Below are 16,046 nucleotides of genomic sequence, written 5' to 3'. Positions count from 1 at the left end.
AGTGAGTGGCCGGCTCTAGGGGAGTGGGACTGCCAGTGAGTGCGGCTCCTGTGCCCCCTCGTGCCCATTCTGGGCTGAGTCCAAAGTGTGACCCTTATCTCTCACGTGCCTGCCCTGGCCATCAGGTGGAAGGCTATGTCTGGACTTTGCCTTTGCTCCAGGGATGGTACCAGGCAAAGACCTGACCCAATGCTTCTCCCACTACCTGAGACTGTGGGTGGGAGGACAGGGGTGTCAGATGGGGGCGTCTGCACTCTTCACTGGCCAACAGGCATGTCCCAGGCTCCACCTGTAGTGAGGGTGTCATCCCAGCCCCCGCTGGGGCTGCTGACATAGAGGCCTTCAAGGAAGGGCACTGGCGGGGCGCTGTATGAAAGGACCACATTCTCACATTCCCACCTCACGGCACACACTGCCTGACGGGAGTGCTGGGTGTTGGTGATCAGAAGTGTCCACGGTGCAGGGTCATTGTGATCTTACAATCAAGAAGCCAAAGAGTCTGTGGTGGGGTGGGGGAGGGGGGGCCCAGGCCCGGCACCTCCACCCTGCCCTGTGGTCTTCCTGCCACGGCCAGCCATGCAGTGACCCATAGGCCTCCTTCTATTTGTAGAGCATTCGGGAATTTATGAAGCACTTTCAAAAGCATAATCTCATTGTAGCACTAGGGAAAGGGTCCTCCATGCTCCTCTCCTGTCTGCCAGCTTAAATCCATAAGCGACTGGAAGTGTTCTAGTCCTCACGTGGACTCTGATGACTCCGTTTTGTTTGGGAGAGGAATGTTTATGGGATGATTTCTAATTTCCTCCACCTAACTCTCCTCCTAAAACCATGCGTGGTTTCTAATTTCCTCCGCCCTCCTCCTATTTGCCCTCCCAAATCCTCTTTTCTCTGAGCTTGCTGTTTTGTGATTGCTCCATTGTTTCAGAAGAGTTCCTCCAGCTTCCCACATCCTACCTCTTGCTTCTGGTCTCTGGGTTGATCAGCATTGGTTTCCCAGAGAGGAGTCGAGTAGGGCGGAACTATGCTGAAGAGAAGCCCTTTTCTCTTCCATTCACAGCTCGTGTGTGTCAATGCGTGTGTGAGAGAGAGAGATAGATTTAGGGGTGACAAGAGTAGCCATGAGGGAGAGAGAGGTAATAAACCAGGAGATGTTGATTACAGGCAGTATTAAATGACACCCCAGAGAGAGCTGGTGCCAAGGGGCCCCTAGCTTCTGTTCCCAAAGTCAGAAGAAGGGGGAAGGAGGAGTAAGTGGGAAAGGGAGATTGAGAGAACACCAGAGACAGGCCTGGACTTATAGCGCTCTGGGCGAGCTGGCTGGACTGGCCCAGTGGACACACGGAGAGTTAACCCTTTCACTTCCCTCAAGTCTGAGATCCAGTCTCTGCCCGACACTGCCTCGGGGCCTGTCTTCAGCCTCTCTGGGAGGAGAGGTTCCCAGGGAAAGCTGGAGTCTAAAAGTGGGAGGTGTGGCTGGGTGCGAGCTGTCAGCTGAGAGGCAGAACTCCTGGCTTCTAGTCCTTCTTTTCTGGCTTTGTCAGATCCTTGCCCTTACAACCTCTGTTTCCCCAGAGCCCTGCCTCTGCTGTGGAGAGCTGCCTTCAGACAGACTGAGGGGGAACCCAGCTCAGGCAGCTGAATGAAGCCCAGAGAGCCAGAGGGTTGGAGGGTTGGCCTCTACTCTGGGGCCCTGGGGAGCACCTGGCCCTTGGCCCAGAGAGGGGCACCTGGATGATTGTTTTTCCTCCTGGCCGGCCCGGGCTTTCCTCCCACCTCTGGCTTGAGTCCTATTCCTTCTCTGAGCCTGAGTTTCTCCCTTAGCGTGGAAACCCTTCATCAAGGGATGCCCCAGCTCCACACCACAGCTGATGAGAAAGGGTCTGTCTGTCCAAGATCAGAGCTTTGTGGATCCAGAGCGTGAGGGTGATTTTCTGGGGCTCCATGTCCTTCCTCCCTTCCCTCACAGGGAGACTCACTTGAGCCCAGAGCTCTGCCTGGCCGGCACCTCAGGGCAGGGTGGAGGCCATCCGGGTTAATGAGGTGCTAGCAGGGGCATCCTCCTTGGCCCAGGGTCAGGAAGAGGAGGGAACCTGAGGGCTCGAGCTGGGAGGCACCAGGGCACGTGAGGAAGCTTATCACCAGGAGGCCAGGCCACTGGGCACAGACCAGAACTGATGCCCTCCTTCCCTTTGCTGCTTTCCTTCTGCCCCCCTCGCTCTGGGCCTTCCACACTTACTGACAGTGTTCATCTGCACCAGAAGGTACGAGGAATGTATAGAACACAGATTCCCAGTATGAGGAATAGTCCTCTTCCTAGTATAAGAGACAGTCCTTGGCCTCCAGGAGGCCACAGACTAGTGCAGAGACAGACGGATGGTGAACAGAACACTGATGTACAAGTCGTACATATAAGGAACGAGCCAAGAGCTATGTATGGGAGCACTTTGGAGGGACTAACAGTGACATAAAGGAGCCAGGGAAGCTTCATAGAGGAGGTGAACTTTGAGCTGGGACTTTAAGGATGAGTAGGAGTTCGCTGCGCCAAGGAGGAGGAAAGGGCATTTCCGGAGGAGGGAACAGTGTGAACAAAGACCTTGACACGTGGAGGAGCGTGTTTAAAAGGCAAGGGGGAAAGGGCAGGCTTTCCCAAAGACCTCCTGAAAGTCAGCTGTGGAGGCTTCCTGGGGACCTCGTACCCTCCAAGCAGCGGATCTCTGGGCCGTGGCTTGGGAGGACAAACACTCTTCCTGGCATTCAAGGACCTCCTCAATATGACCCCAATGACACTTCCTGCCTTTTTCTTGCTACTTCCCTACTCCATCCCTGGACATGTCCCCAGTCTCTGAGTCTGCCTTAGTGGCCCTGATTCCATGCCTTTGCTCAAGCCCTTCCTCTCAGCTGGCACAATGTTCTTGGCCCTTTGTCCTCCCATCTCCATCTCTGCCCCCTTCAGGGTCCTTCCCACCAGCTGTTTCCTTCATGAAACATTTCCTGCTGGTTCCCCAACCAAAGGGACCACGTTCCTCTCTGCTTTTCGAGGCTCCCTGCTTTGGCATCTGTGTTTCTTTCTTTTCTTCCTTTCTTCCTTCCTTCCTTTTTTTTTTTTTTTTTTTTTTTGAGATTTTTATGTATTTGACAGAGAGAGAAAGCACAAGCAGGGGGAGTGGGAGACGGACAAGCAGGCTCCCCGCTGAGCAGGGAGTCTGAAGTGGGAATGGATCCAAGGACGCTGGGATCACAACCTGAGCTGAAGGCAGATGCTTAACCATCTGAGCCACCCAGACATCCCTGCTATGTTTCTTTAAAAGACACCACTCTCAGGGCACCTAGGTGGCTTAGTCATTAGGCAACTGCCTTCTGCTCGGGTTGTGATCCCAGACTCCTGGGATCGAGCCCCGTATTGGGCTCGCTCCTTCATGGGGAGTCTGCTTCTTCCTCTCCTGCTTCTGCTGCTTGTGTTTCCTCTCTCCTTGTCTCTCTCTCTGTCAAATGAATAAAATAAAATCTTTTTTTTTTTTTTAAGACACTGCTCTTATCCTGCCCAGTACTGTTGCTATTCCATACGTCCATGTCCCTCACTAGACTCTAAGCCCCTTGAGGGCAGCCAGCCCCCAGCATAAGGCCTAGGACTGGCCCGACCAGTGTCTGTGGTGTTGAACTGTATTGATTCGTGAGAGGATCCAGATAGAATCGACTTGTGGGTAGGCTTGCCTATTCTGTCATCTCTCTGTCCTGGCTCAAAAGAACCACCTTTGTTTTTTAAATATCTTGGAGTCTTCCCTAACTTTAGTTTGGCATTCCTGCTTCATTACAGAGTTTTAACATTTCCTCGGTGCTCCTGCTAAAGGATTCTGACCCGTTAGGATGAACACACCGTGTAAGTTTTACCTTGCACATCACTGCTGATGGATTAGTACCAGTTTCCCTAGAATATTATGGCAAGGAGGATTCTGTGGATGATGAAGGCTCAGGAGGTCTTTGGGAAAGCCTGCCCTTTCCCCCTTGCCTTTTAAACACGCTCCTCCACGTGTCAGGGTCTTTGTTCACACTGTTCCCTCCTCCGGAAATGCCCTTTCCTCCTCCTTGCCACATGAGGAGGCAGGGCTCCTTCGGCCTTCTGTTAGTCCATTAGATCTTTACTTCCATGAAGCCAAGACTGGAGCACTGGGAAAGCCTGGGGCCTTTGCCTTCGGTGGGAGCTTAGGGAGGACAGTGAGCAGAAGAGCTGAGGGTTCCAAGGGTAGATTTACCTTCTTGAGATTTTCTAGAGCAGACCTTGGAGTCCAGTGTCTGAACATCCGGGTTGGTGTTCTTACTGGGCTCCCTCCTCCTCTTGACATGATCAGTCCCCAGAGGAGCCTGTGGACTCAGCCAGACCAATAGGGCTTCGTGGTTCAGGATTCCCAGCGGATTCCTTAGCAGGTAATGCTAAGGTGATGACATTCCCACCTGTGGGAATGTCCCTGATTCCTCTCTCCTCCTAGGCAGCTGAGGCTTCAAGAATGAAAGAGGGGCACCTGGGTGGCTCAGTCGATTAAGCATCTGACTCTGATTTTGGCTCAGGTCACGAACTCAGGGTCGTGAGATCAAGCCCTGGGATGGGCTCCCTGCTCAGGGCGGAGTCTGCTTGTCCCTGTCCCTCCCCATCTCTGCCTCTTGAGTGTGCGTGCCTTCTCTCGCTCTCAAATAAATAAATAAAATCTTTTTTTAAAAAAAAAAAGGTTTTATTTATTTATTTGATAGAGAGCACAAGTAGGCAGAGTGGCAGGCAGAGGGAGAGGGAGAAGCAGACTCCCCACTCAGCAGGGAGCCTAATGCAGTGCTTGATCCCAAGACCTTGGAATCATGACCTGAGCCAAAGGCAGCCGCTTAACCAACTGAGCCACGCAGGTGCCCCTAAATAAATAAATAAAATCTTTAAAAAAAAATTTAAAAGAATGACAAAAATGTATCAAAAGTGATTAATATCTAACAATGTTTTATTTCCCAGCTTCCTATCTTTGCTCCATTGCACTTGAGGGCCATGGTCTCCCCTAGTGGCATCCCCTGGAAAGGCTATGACTTGGTTTCTGGGGCCAGGAGTGGGCACGCCCCCAAGCCCTACCCTTTCCCATTTGAATGGACCCATGCGGTCTTGCAACCCAACATGCCTCCTCAGGCAAGAACACTGGCTAATGACCTTGGCAGACAGCCCTGGCCTCTACCTGATAACTTTCCGCAATGCTGCTCCCAGAGTCTGTGCTTTTGTTCAGGTGGTTTTTATTAGTAGGGGCGTGCTCACTTCCTTCAAGCCCCTTTCCTCCTGAGGAGTCATTTGATTTTCTCCCTCAGGTCTATGCTGACCATGATTCCCCACCTCTTCAGCCTGAGGTTAACTCAAAAGTACTTGTAATTGTGAAGTTTAAGGCTTCAGTGGGTCTTTGCAGATGTTCTCCAAGTTAGAAGAGCTTGGCTCCCTGCCATGGTCAACTTCTAGCTCTGTGGCCGCCAGCCCTTGCTCATGGCACGTGTATTTTGAGGCTCATTTGTCCAGGACAGCTGACTGTCTCTTCCCATCTCATTATGACACATCTTGCCCAGTCCAGGAAGATGGGCGGGTATTTTATCCTTTGAGTGGATGCCAGCACCACAGTCCTAACCATTATTTCTAATTTAATTGGACAACCCTGATTTTCAGGAAGTTCTTTCTCATCTCTAACCCAAATGCCTCCAGCTCAAACTTAAGATAATTTCCTCATATGCCTGGACCTGGCCTTCTCTGTAGCATGAACCCCTTTCCAGATCATTGAACCACAGTCTGGGTCATTTTAGAGACCATCCTTCAGAGACCCTGGTTCTTAGTTTGGGTTCACGTGGACAGACACCCAAGGCTGAGGCACCTTGGTCTGTACGCCAGGCATGGTGTTGGATACCCCGTGTAGATTAACCAGACTTCTCTTGCTACAGCCTAAAGCAAAGAGGTACAACTGGTATCATCCCATTTGCTAGATGCAAGGCTGAGTTTTGGAGGCAAAGTAACTTGGCTAAGGTCACAAAGCTAGCATGTGGCACAACTGGGATATTATACCCACATCTAACAGAGCTCTAGAGCTGGGAGTTGGTCCAAACCCTAGCCTCCAAACAAGAAACCTCTGTGAGCATTTAGGACAGATGTCTTCCTCTGACCTTCCTTCCATTGTACATTGGTTTCCACCCTAGTTTTGCCTTAATCCTTTCTACCTGCTTGATTGACCTTCAGTCATGGCCTTACGCATTCTTTCTGGCTCTTTGTTCCGTGTGTCTTTGTTCAAAGGCGAGCCCTTCTCAAGGACTTCTGGGGCAAAAGGAATTGACTTCTCTATGTCTCCATTCTTATATGTGAAATGAGAACAATAATATTAAATTTTAGGATCATTATGATAATCACAGCTAATATTTTAATAAAGCAGTTACTATGTGCAGGCATAATTAAGCACTTCACAGGTTTCATTTCATTTAATCCTCCCCAAAGTTCTGAGTCAGATATTACCCTCCTAGAACATATGAGGAAATAGGCTCAGAGCAGTTACCTGACATGCTTCAGGTGACTGAGTCAGCAGGAAGAAAAGCCAAAATTTGAACTCCTATTTGTCTCACTCCAAAGCCTGCACCTTTTACCACTATCCTATGGGAAAATAAATGGGTGGCTGTGTGTAGCTTGCCGTATCACAAGAAAACCAAGGAACACCAACTGTCTTGTTTCAACTCTTAAGGTCATCTCAGTATTCAAAGAAACAGAAGCCTTGAGAAGTAACATTGGTCTTTGCTAAAGGCTGTTGACCTAGGGCACAGGATCTTGCGGCTTACCACACAGAAACATTTCTTAAAAAGAAGCCTCTTTGCATGTCATTCTCTGTCCCCCCAAAATCCCTCCTGATAGCCTCTGTTCAGACCTCTAGCATCCTCCTTTCTGTCTCCTTCGAACCCCTCTGCCTGGTCCTTCCCTCCTTAGCTCCATTCTTTTTCCTTTTCAAAGCCATCCATTCTCATCTTCCCTTCTGCAGCTCCATCCCCCCCTTCTGCTCAGTAAAACCAAAGATTTTTCAGAGCCTACTATTCTCTAAAGAGGGAAGAAAACCCGTATACAAATTGAATAGGATTGGCCTTGGCATACTGGGCACAGAATGCTTGTCCAAGCAACCCAGGAACTGAGGACAGAGTGGAGAGGGGATTTAAAAATTGACTTTCTGGGGCACCTGGGTAGCTCAGTGGGTTAAAGCCTCTGCCTTCGGCTCAGGTCATGATCTCGGGGTCCTGGGATCGAGCCCCACATCGGGTTCTCTGCTCAGCGGGAAGCCTGCTTCCTCCCTCTCTCTCTGCCTGCCTCCTTGTGATCTCTCTCTGTCAAATAAGTAAATAAATAAAATATTTTAAAAAATTGACTTTCCTCCTGGGTCCCCCATTCCATCTCTTTTTATCCCCCACCTTTAGTACCTGGGGGAAGGAGGAGAACATGGAGTGATCTGTCCCTCCTTACTCACCATCCGAGTCAATGCTGAACATTTGTGAAAGACCCAAATGAACCCCCGCCCGACCTTCTCCACTCCTCCAGTGCACAGTGCCCTTTCCTGCCTTTGGTTCCCATTGCTTTGCCCCCCTACCATTTGTCTTGCTTTTCTTGTCACCAAGCCTTCCAAAGTGGTCTCCTCTTCTTAGCTAGACTCTAGGCTCCTCGAAAGTAAGACCTTGTCTCGCCATAGTGCCCACAGAGGTGCTGGGTGCATGAAATGATGGAACTTGAAATGGATGCTCTGAAAGATTTGCTAGGGAGGTGGCTGGGAAATCAATGGTGAGAGAGGTCTCTGAAATGTTCTCCCTGGGTCCCTCACTGTGGCTGATCGTCCCCAGGTTTTTATGCCTCTGTGGCTCTCTGCGTCTGAGAGCACCCTCCCACACTCCCTCTAAACCTGGCCTGGTGATTTGCTTTGGCCAATAGAGTGGTAGAGTGATGAAGTACTAGCTCCAGTCTCAGGCCTCAAAAGGCTTTGTGCACTTGTATCCTCCTGGAAATCTTCCCACCATCATAACAATAAGCCTAAGGTAGCCTATGGGAGGACGAGAGACCACGAGGAGAACAATTAAGTTATCCCTATTGAGACCAGGCAGAGTACATGACCCCCCATGGCCACAAATGCATGAGTGAGCCCAGCTTCAGGGCCTGGCCTGGTCCAAATCGGCAGACCTTCTTAGCCAATGGAGAGATTCACACACAAAAGTAATTACTTATCACTGGCCTGTTATTTGAGGTTTTGTGGATGCTTGTTATGCAGCATTAATGGGGCAGTAGAGAACTGATACAGCCGTTTACCAGCTCTGTGACCTTGGGCCAGCTATTCAAAGATTTTAATTAAATAATTAAATAATTAATCTGAGGGACAGTGGGAGAGAGAGAGCGAGAGAGCACAAGCAGGGGGAGCGGCAGAGGGAGAGAAGCAAGTTGCTTCTCTCTGAGCAGGGAGCCCCATGTGGGGTTCTATCCCAGGACCCTGGGATCATGACCTGAGCTGAAGCAGCAGATGCTTAAAGGACTGAGACACCCAGAGGGCCCCTGGGCAAGCTGTTTCATCTCCATGAACCTCAGCTTCCTTATCTGTGAAATGGGGGTGCATTGTTGATAACTTGCAGTGGAGTCTCCCCTTCCATGGATTGCTTCAGCTGAAGAGCTGCCTTACTCACATGTCTGCCCCCTCCTCTGGAATAGCTTATATCCAGTGACTGGCTTATGTGCAAGTATAAAGTTCTGACCCCCTTGTTCCAATCTGGGACAACTCTGCAGGGCCATCCCAGCTCCGGGGCTGCCTGTGGGGTCAGCTAAGGCTTTTCTTGCAGCCATGTCATCTCCCTACTTCTCCTCTGCCTAGTCCTGTTTCATTTGCCCTCCACAAGGGTTGAGGCCAAGAGTGCTTCCAATGAGCCTCTTCCATTCATATCTTCATCTTAGAGTCCTATTTCCGGGAACTCACCCTTGACAAGGTCGGCCAGGGACTGCGTGGTGAGTTCTGGCCAGTGGGGTGAAAGCAAAAGAATCACATGGCAGTTTCCTTACTATTCCTTATTAAAACTGTTCTCTTCAAACTTTGTTACTACTACCAAAAGAATTTTGGAAAACGATATAGATCCTTGCGTATTTTTTAGAATAACATTTTTCTTTATAGAGTTAAATGTAACTTTTAGTGTATTAACATCAAAAAAGAATTTTTTATGTTAACTGATTTTAAAAACATTTTTTTAAAAGTTGCAAAATAGGGATGCCTGGGTGGCTCAGTTGGTTAAGCCACTGCCTTTGGCTCAGGTCATGATCCTAGCATCCTGGCATCGAGTCCCACATTGGGCTCGTTGCTCAGCAGGGAGCCTGCTTCTCTCTCTGCCTCTGCCTGCCATTCTGCCTGCTTGTGCTCACTCTCTCTGACAAATACATAAACAAAATCTTAAAAAAAAAGTTGCAAAATAATACAATGACTTCTTGTATGCACTTTCCTTAGATTCATCAACTATCGATATTTTGTCCTATTTGCTGTCTCCCATACTCTACACATCATTAGAATGATTAGAATGAAATTGATCAAAACCAGAAATATATTTCAAATTCACATTGAACTTAGAAGTTTATTGGGAATGTACTTTCCCAGTGAGATGGACAGAGCTTCCCCCTGACCTAAATTTTTTTAGAGAGGCATCAGAGTGCAAGTGTTTAGCTCATGAGTGGAGTCAGGCAGCCTGGACTGGAAGCCTGGTTCTGCCTCTTATTAGCCGTTTGGCTTTGGGCAAGTTATTTAATCTCTCTGTGTCTCAGTATCTCCATAATAATATCTATCTCATATGGTTGTGATGAGGACATAAGAAGTTAATATTATAAGGTCTTTAGAGCTTTACCTGATCTATTGTAAGTACAATTTATGTGTATGATGCAAATAGAATGCATCAATGGACACCTAATTATTTATTCCTAAAATAATTAAGGTTTGGAGCAAATTAACAAGAAAATATGGATTAGCAGAAAATTGGAGGCTTACGAAAGATGTATTAATGATTGTTGTTGAATGCAGTATTTATAGAAGAGCACATCACAGATGTTATTAAATTAATCTAGTAGCAACATGGTTGGAATGAATAAATGAGCCAGGAAGTGATTGATAATTGACAGCAAGCAGGAGACTCGTACCCAAATTAGAGAGAAGAAAAGACCATGACTTTCTATCTTCCAATAATTTGGGGGTAAAGTAAATGAAAATTTTTTCTACAAGTCAATAAATGTTCACGAAAATGTGAAACCCTGAAATGCCTTTGATATAGGTTCTTTTTATTTAAAGATGTTGTGTTCATCTGTTGAAAGTAAATGTGAAACTTTTCACTTCCTCCTCCTTGAAGTCATGCAAATATGCAAAGGAGAACAGACCCAGACTGGATGGCTGAGGGTTCTGGCTAGCCACACTCTGTCTGACCCCGGGTTTCGCAGTGAAGAAGGCGCGGAGTGGGCTTCAGAGCAGGTCAGCACTGTCCAGATCCTTTTTAGGAATCACAAATAGGTTTTGTTTTTTTTTTTAAGATTTTATTTATTTATTTGAAAGAGAGTGAGCGAGCAAGAGAGCACAAGCAGGGGGGAGGGGTAGAGGGAGAAGCAGATTCTCCACTGAGCAGGGATCCCAATGGGGAAATTGGTCCCATCATGATCAAAGCAGAAGGCAGACGCTTAACTGACTGAGCCACCCAGGTGCCCATACATAGATTTAAAAAAAAAAAGATTTATTTGGTGGGGGGGTTGCGGAGGGAGGAGAGAATCCTCAAGCAGACTCCTCGCTTGAGCACAGGGCCTGTGGCAAGGAGGAGCTCAATCCCAGCACCCTGGGATCATGACCTGAGTGGAAATCAAGAGTTGGGTGCCCAACGAATAGATTTTTAAGTACTCTCTACACCCAACGTGGGGCTAGAACTCACAACCCTGAGATCAAGAGTCATAGGGTCTATTAAATGAGCCTGCCAGGCGCCCTTGGGAATCATGGATAGTTTTAAGATGAATAGATCAGGCATGGAGCTCTGCTATGGTAGCACCTGCATGATAGAAGATACCTTTAGTATTTCATTGCTTTGTGCTAAGGGATTCTCCCTCAAGACTTAGGCATTCTGGGATAACTTGGGGCCCAATTAATACTGCCACCCTGCTGCACTGCACTATGCTCGAACTGAATCCAGAATACTCTACATGGGCCATGCTAGCTTCCTTTTAATTTTGCAGCGTGCCCATAACAAAAATATATACATGACAGAGAAGACATGAAGACCTATCATAGGTTCGTGTTGATTTGATTATAAGGAGATTCACCAAAACCTGTATTTTGGTGTCTTTTTTGTTTGGGGCCTCCAAGCTTTTTGACTCTAAGCATTATATCTTTTTTTTCTTTTTAAGATTTTATTTATTCATTTGACAGAGAGAGAGAAAGCGCACAAGCAGGGGGAGAGGCAGGAGGAAAGGGAGAAGCAGGCTCTCTGCTTAGCAGGGAGCTTAGCAGGGAGCCTGATGTGGGGCTCAATCCTAGGACCCTGGGATTATGACCTGAACCCAAGGCAGATACTTAACCTACTGAGCCACCAAGGTGCCCTCTAAGCATTATATCTTAATAAAAGTTGGGAGGTATGAGAGGCTGAGGCTGATGTGTTTGACAATGTGTGGATTATGTTTTTAAGAGGAGAACTCTTTTAGACAAAATTATTTTCCGCAGTAATCGTGAAATGAACTGACTTCATTTCATGCCTCCTCTTACTAAACAAAATTGTCCCACTTGGAATCAATCCTCCTTTTCGCTGTTTTAAATTTTAAACACAAATAAAAAGTCCAAGTAGACAGAGGTAAAATAACTTGATTTACTTCTTCTGTCTTTTCATTCTCAGCCCTGTCATCTCTTCCTTTGACTCTCCTGTTTAAACGTGGACATGAGTAGTTTGCCCAGATGGATGTGCAGACCCAGCGTGAAGGGGTCTTACAACTGGAAAGGGGCACACTTGCCTGAGTCAGGAGTTGAGGGGCCGCTGTATCACTGGAAATCCCAGAAGTGAAATTCTCCGTAGAATATAATGTTTCTTAAAAACACGTTATAAAAAATGTTAATTGGCTAATACCTATTGTTGAAAGCCAGTGGTCACTGCCGTTTTAGTTTAGATTTAGACCTTAGACCCACCAAATATTTTTTCGGGAAAGGAATATTTTATCACTGATGTTGTTTGGAATTGCTGCTTGAGGTGATAAGAAAGACCAGCAGGCTTTTGGCTGATCACTGTTTTAAATTCTCTCCAGTGCACCCTCCAGCCTGCCCATGGTGGTGGGGTGACAGTTCCCACTTCCCTGCTCTTGCACACCGTTGATGAGAGGTCTTATAAAGTGGCGGAACCGTGGTGAATGCCAGGAGGCAGGTGGGATGGGAGAATTGGCAGTTGCCTTGAATGCAGGCAGGAATGTCTCGGGAAGGAGGCGACAGGATGGGAGCTGGTGGAAAGAAGTCAGTTGCCTTCCAATGGTGCTGAGTACCTGTTGGCAGGTTTAATGGCCTGTTTTATACAGCAGCTAGCACAAGCCCTTGGTCCTGTTTTTACTTGCTCGTGTCTCCAGTCCTGCTTTCTGGAGCAGATCCGGTCATCCTGGATCATGAGGCTGAGGGACTCACCTGTAGGGCTGGCAGTGTGGGAAGGAGCCTGGGACCCCGAGGACTCCATGAAAAGTACCCTGTATCTCCAGACTTTACTCAAGTGAGAGAGAAATAAGATTCCCTGTTTTCTGGGGTTCTGATACTTCCGAGGGTGGGGAAGGCCCTGACATTTAAGGGACCTGAGGTGTAAAGGATGAATAGGTATTTTCTGAGTCAAAGGAAGAAGAGATTTCCGGGAGCGGGAAGCTCAGGTAGGAAGGTCAAGAGACAGCATGGTGAGTTTGTGGAAAGGAAAGAAGCTCAAGATGGGGAAGCTCAAAGTTCAAGAGGATATTGGGGGTCTTGAGAAGGAACCCCAGAAGAATGGCAAATGATATATCTGTGTGTGTGAGCCTTACCTAATAACTTAGTTGGGACCTCTGCTGTCCTAGGAGGTTCTCAGAGGCCAAACAAAGTGATCCAGGGCCCTGCCCTCCCAGAGTTGCCCCAGGCAACTTCTGTTAGTAAAGAATCCTGTTTATTATCCTCTGACTCACAGTCACCTGTGGTTCCCATGGTTGCCACGCACAATATAGCAGAAATCCAGTCCTGGAGGGTGGGGTCTGCAGGTGGGGCTCTTCTCTCCCTTGTCTGGTTCAGCACGAGGGACAAGGACCGCTGAGTTGCCCAGGATATAGCAGAGAGGATTGGTGGGGAGAATGTCTTTGTCTATAGTATCTCAGGTGTGAGTTTCCTTGGGAGAGAAGGAAAGAAGCTGGGGCATGGAGCTGTCCTCAGGCCCGGGTGGTGGTGGGGTGGTAATACGCAGTGTGTGACTGAGAACCGTGCAGCCTCCGCTTTCTCCAAATACTTATGGGAGGACTCCAGGAAATGGAGAGACATGGAACATTGGGACACAGAAGGGTCAGAGCAGGATTTGGAGACCTGGCAACCTTCTTCACCAGGGACAAGCAGGGTTTATACCCTATTACAGGCCAAGTTTATAAATGCAAAGCCAGGAGGAATGGACTACTTGACAAATGGCGGGGTTATACGCAAAGGAACCAAAAGAAGGGGAAGCCACAATATAGATCTTTTTTTTTTTTTTTAAAGATTTTTTTTTTTATTCATTTGACAGACAGAGATCACAAGTAGGCAGAGAGGCAGGCAGAGAGAGAGGAAGGGAAGCAGGCTCCCTGCTGAGCAGAGAGCCCGATGCGGGGCTCTATCCCAGGACCCTGAGATCATGACCTGAGCCAAAGGCAGAGGCTTTAACCCACTGAGCCACCCAGGCGCCCCTAGATCTTAAAAGTTATCTCATCTAATGCATTTGCACAATCTTACAGATCTACACAATAGATACTTGTGTACCTATTGTCTCATTTGCTTTTCACAGAAGCCCTGGGAGGAAGCCAGGACAAAAAATACCAATCTATTTTAAAATGGGGAGGCTAGGGCTTATATAAATTAACATAGCCAAGGTCAAAACCAGGACTAAAATCTAGCCTTCCTGGCTCCCAATCCAATGTTCTTTTTACTAATTCAGTATTTCTCAAACTTTGGCATCCATAGACCATTTTAATGGATGTCTGGTACACATAAAGTACCTGAATTTTTGATACATTTAAAAAATTGTCACAAAATTTAAACTAATGTAATAAAATGTTTAAGAAGTAACATCGATGGGTTTAAAAAAGTTATTTATTTGAGCGAGAGAGAGTGAGCAAGAGAGTGTAAGCAGGGAAAGGGATGGGGAGAGGGAGAAGCAGACTCCCCACTGAGCAGGGAGCCCAATGCAGGCTCCATCCAGGACCCCTGGATCATGACCTGAGCCGAAGGCAGATACTTCACCCGCTGAGCCACACAGGCGCCCCAATGTCTTTGTTTTAAGTCAATGAGGAAGATATATTTGGAATCTTTGCTTAAGTATTTGTATTCAGCTTGATGTCAGATAGTTTGAGCCATAGCTGAGATCCTTTATGCAGTAGTGTTTTGTTTTGTTTTGTTTTTTAACCATTTCTACTAAGTTAGGAAAATTGAAAGAATGGTGTCGAGTGTTTCATCAGACAGTCCTGGGTAAGCAGATTAAACTTGGATTTAGAACTGTGGGAGAGCATTCTCAGTGAAAATGGTTTGCCAAACTATTAGGACCTAGGTCTGTAAGCACATTATGCACAAAAGTTGGAATATTGACTGTTTCAACCTAGGAGTGGGGGGCAAATGGATTCCTTATCCATTCCGGGGCTTTGTTCAGCACTGGAAAGCACTCTTGTTATGATGTAGAATTTCAAGGGCTTCTGTGTGTGTGTGTGTGTGTGTGTGTGAAAATATAACATAACATAAAGCTTTCCATTTACCAAAGTGGTTTTAAATATGGCCAATAGTATGTTTTTTATTTCTTTCTTAAATAAATCAAATGTTGGGAAATAGTAAAGCTTTGATGCTGCTACTGGGCCAGAGTTCTAGTTTTGAGACAGCCCAGTATTGTATCCCCAACACTACAATTGTGAAATTTTGGTCTGGATAAGTTCTGATATATCACTAAGGTACATTGTGTGAGTAGACGGTTTGGAGTTGGACAAATGTTTTTTGTTGGCATTATCAATGTCACAAAGCATCACCTTGCATTTAAAAAACTCATGTAATGAGAAGGAAGTAGTTAACTATCTTTATTGGCAGAGGACATGACCTTCTATATAGAAGATCCTACAGAATTTATAAAAACACCAATTGGAGCTAATTATTAAGTTCAGCAAAGTTGCAGGATACAAGATCAATATACAAAAACCAGTTGTGTTTCAATACACTAACAATGTATAATCTGAAAGTGAAATTAAAAAAACAATTTCATTTGTAATAGCATAAAACATAATAAAAATACTTAGGGATAAATTTAACCAAAAAATTGCAAGATCTGTACACTCTGAAACACTATTAAAAGAAATTAAAGATGATCTATGTATATCTAAGAACATCTTACGTTCACTGTCTGGAAAATTTGATATTGTTAAGATGGCAAAACTTGCCAAGATGATCTCCAGGTTCAATGCAATCCCTGTGAAAACTGCATTTTCCCCCCCTTGGAAATGGGCAAGCTGACCTTAAATTTCATATAGAGTTGCAAGGGACCAAGGATAACCAAAACAATCTTGAAAAAGAACAAAGTTGAAAGACTCACATTCCCAATTTCAAAACTTACCACAAAGCTACAGTAATCATGACAGTGTGGTACTGGTATAAGGATAGACCGATGGAGTAGAATTAAGAGTCTAGAAACAAACTCATACATTGATGGTCAATTGATTTTTGACAAGGGTGCCAGGACCATTCAATGGTGACAAAAATTTTTCAACAGATGATACTGGGATAAGGGGATATCCACATGCAAAAGAATCATTTTGGAGTTCTATC

The sequence above is a fragment of the Enhydra lutris genome, unplaced genomic scaffold (genome assembly GCF_002288905.1).
Source record: "Enhydra lutris kenyoni isolate GAN:26980312 unplaced genomic scaffold, ASM228890v2 scaffoldscaffold69, whole genome shotgun sequence".
NCBI lineage: Eukaryota > Metazoa > Chordata > Mammalia > Carnivora > Mustelidae > Enhydra > Enhydra lutris.
This window is presented reverse-complemented; position numbering follows the sequence as displayed.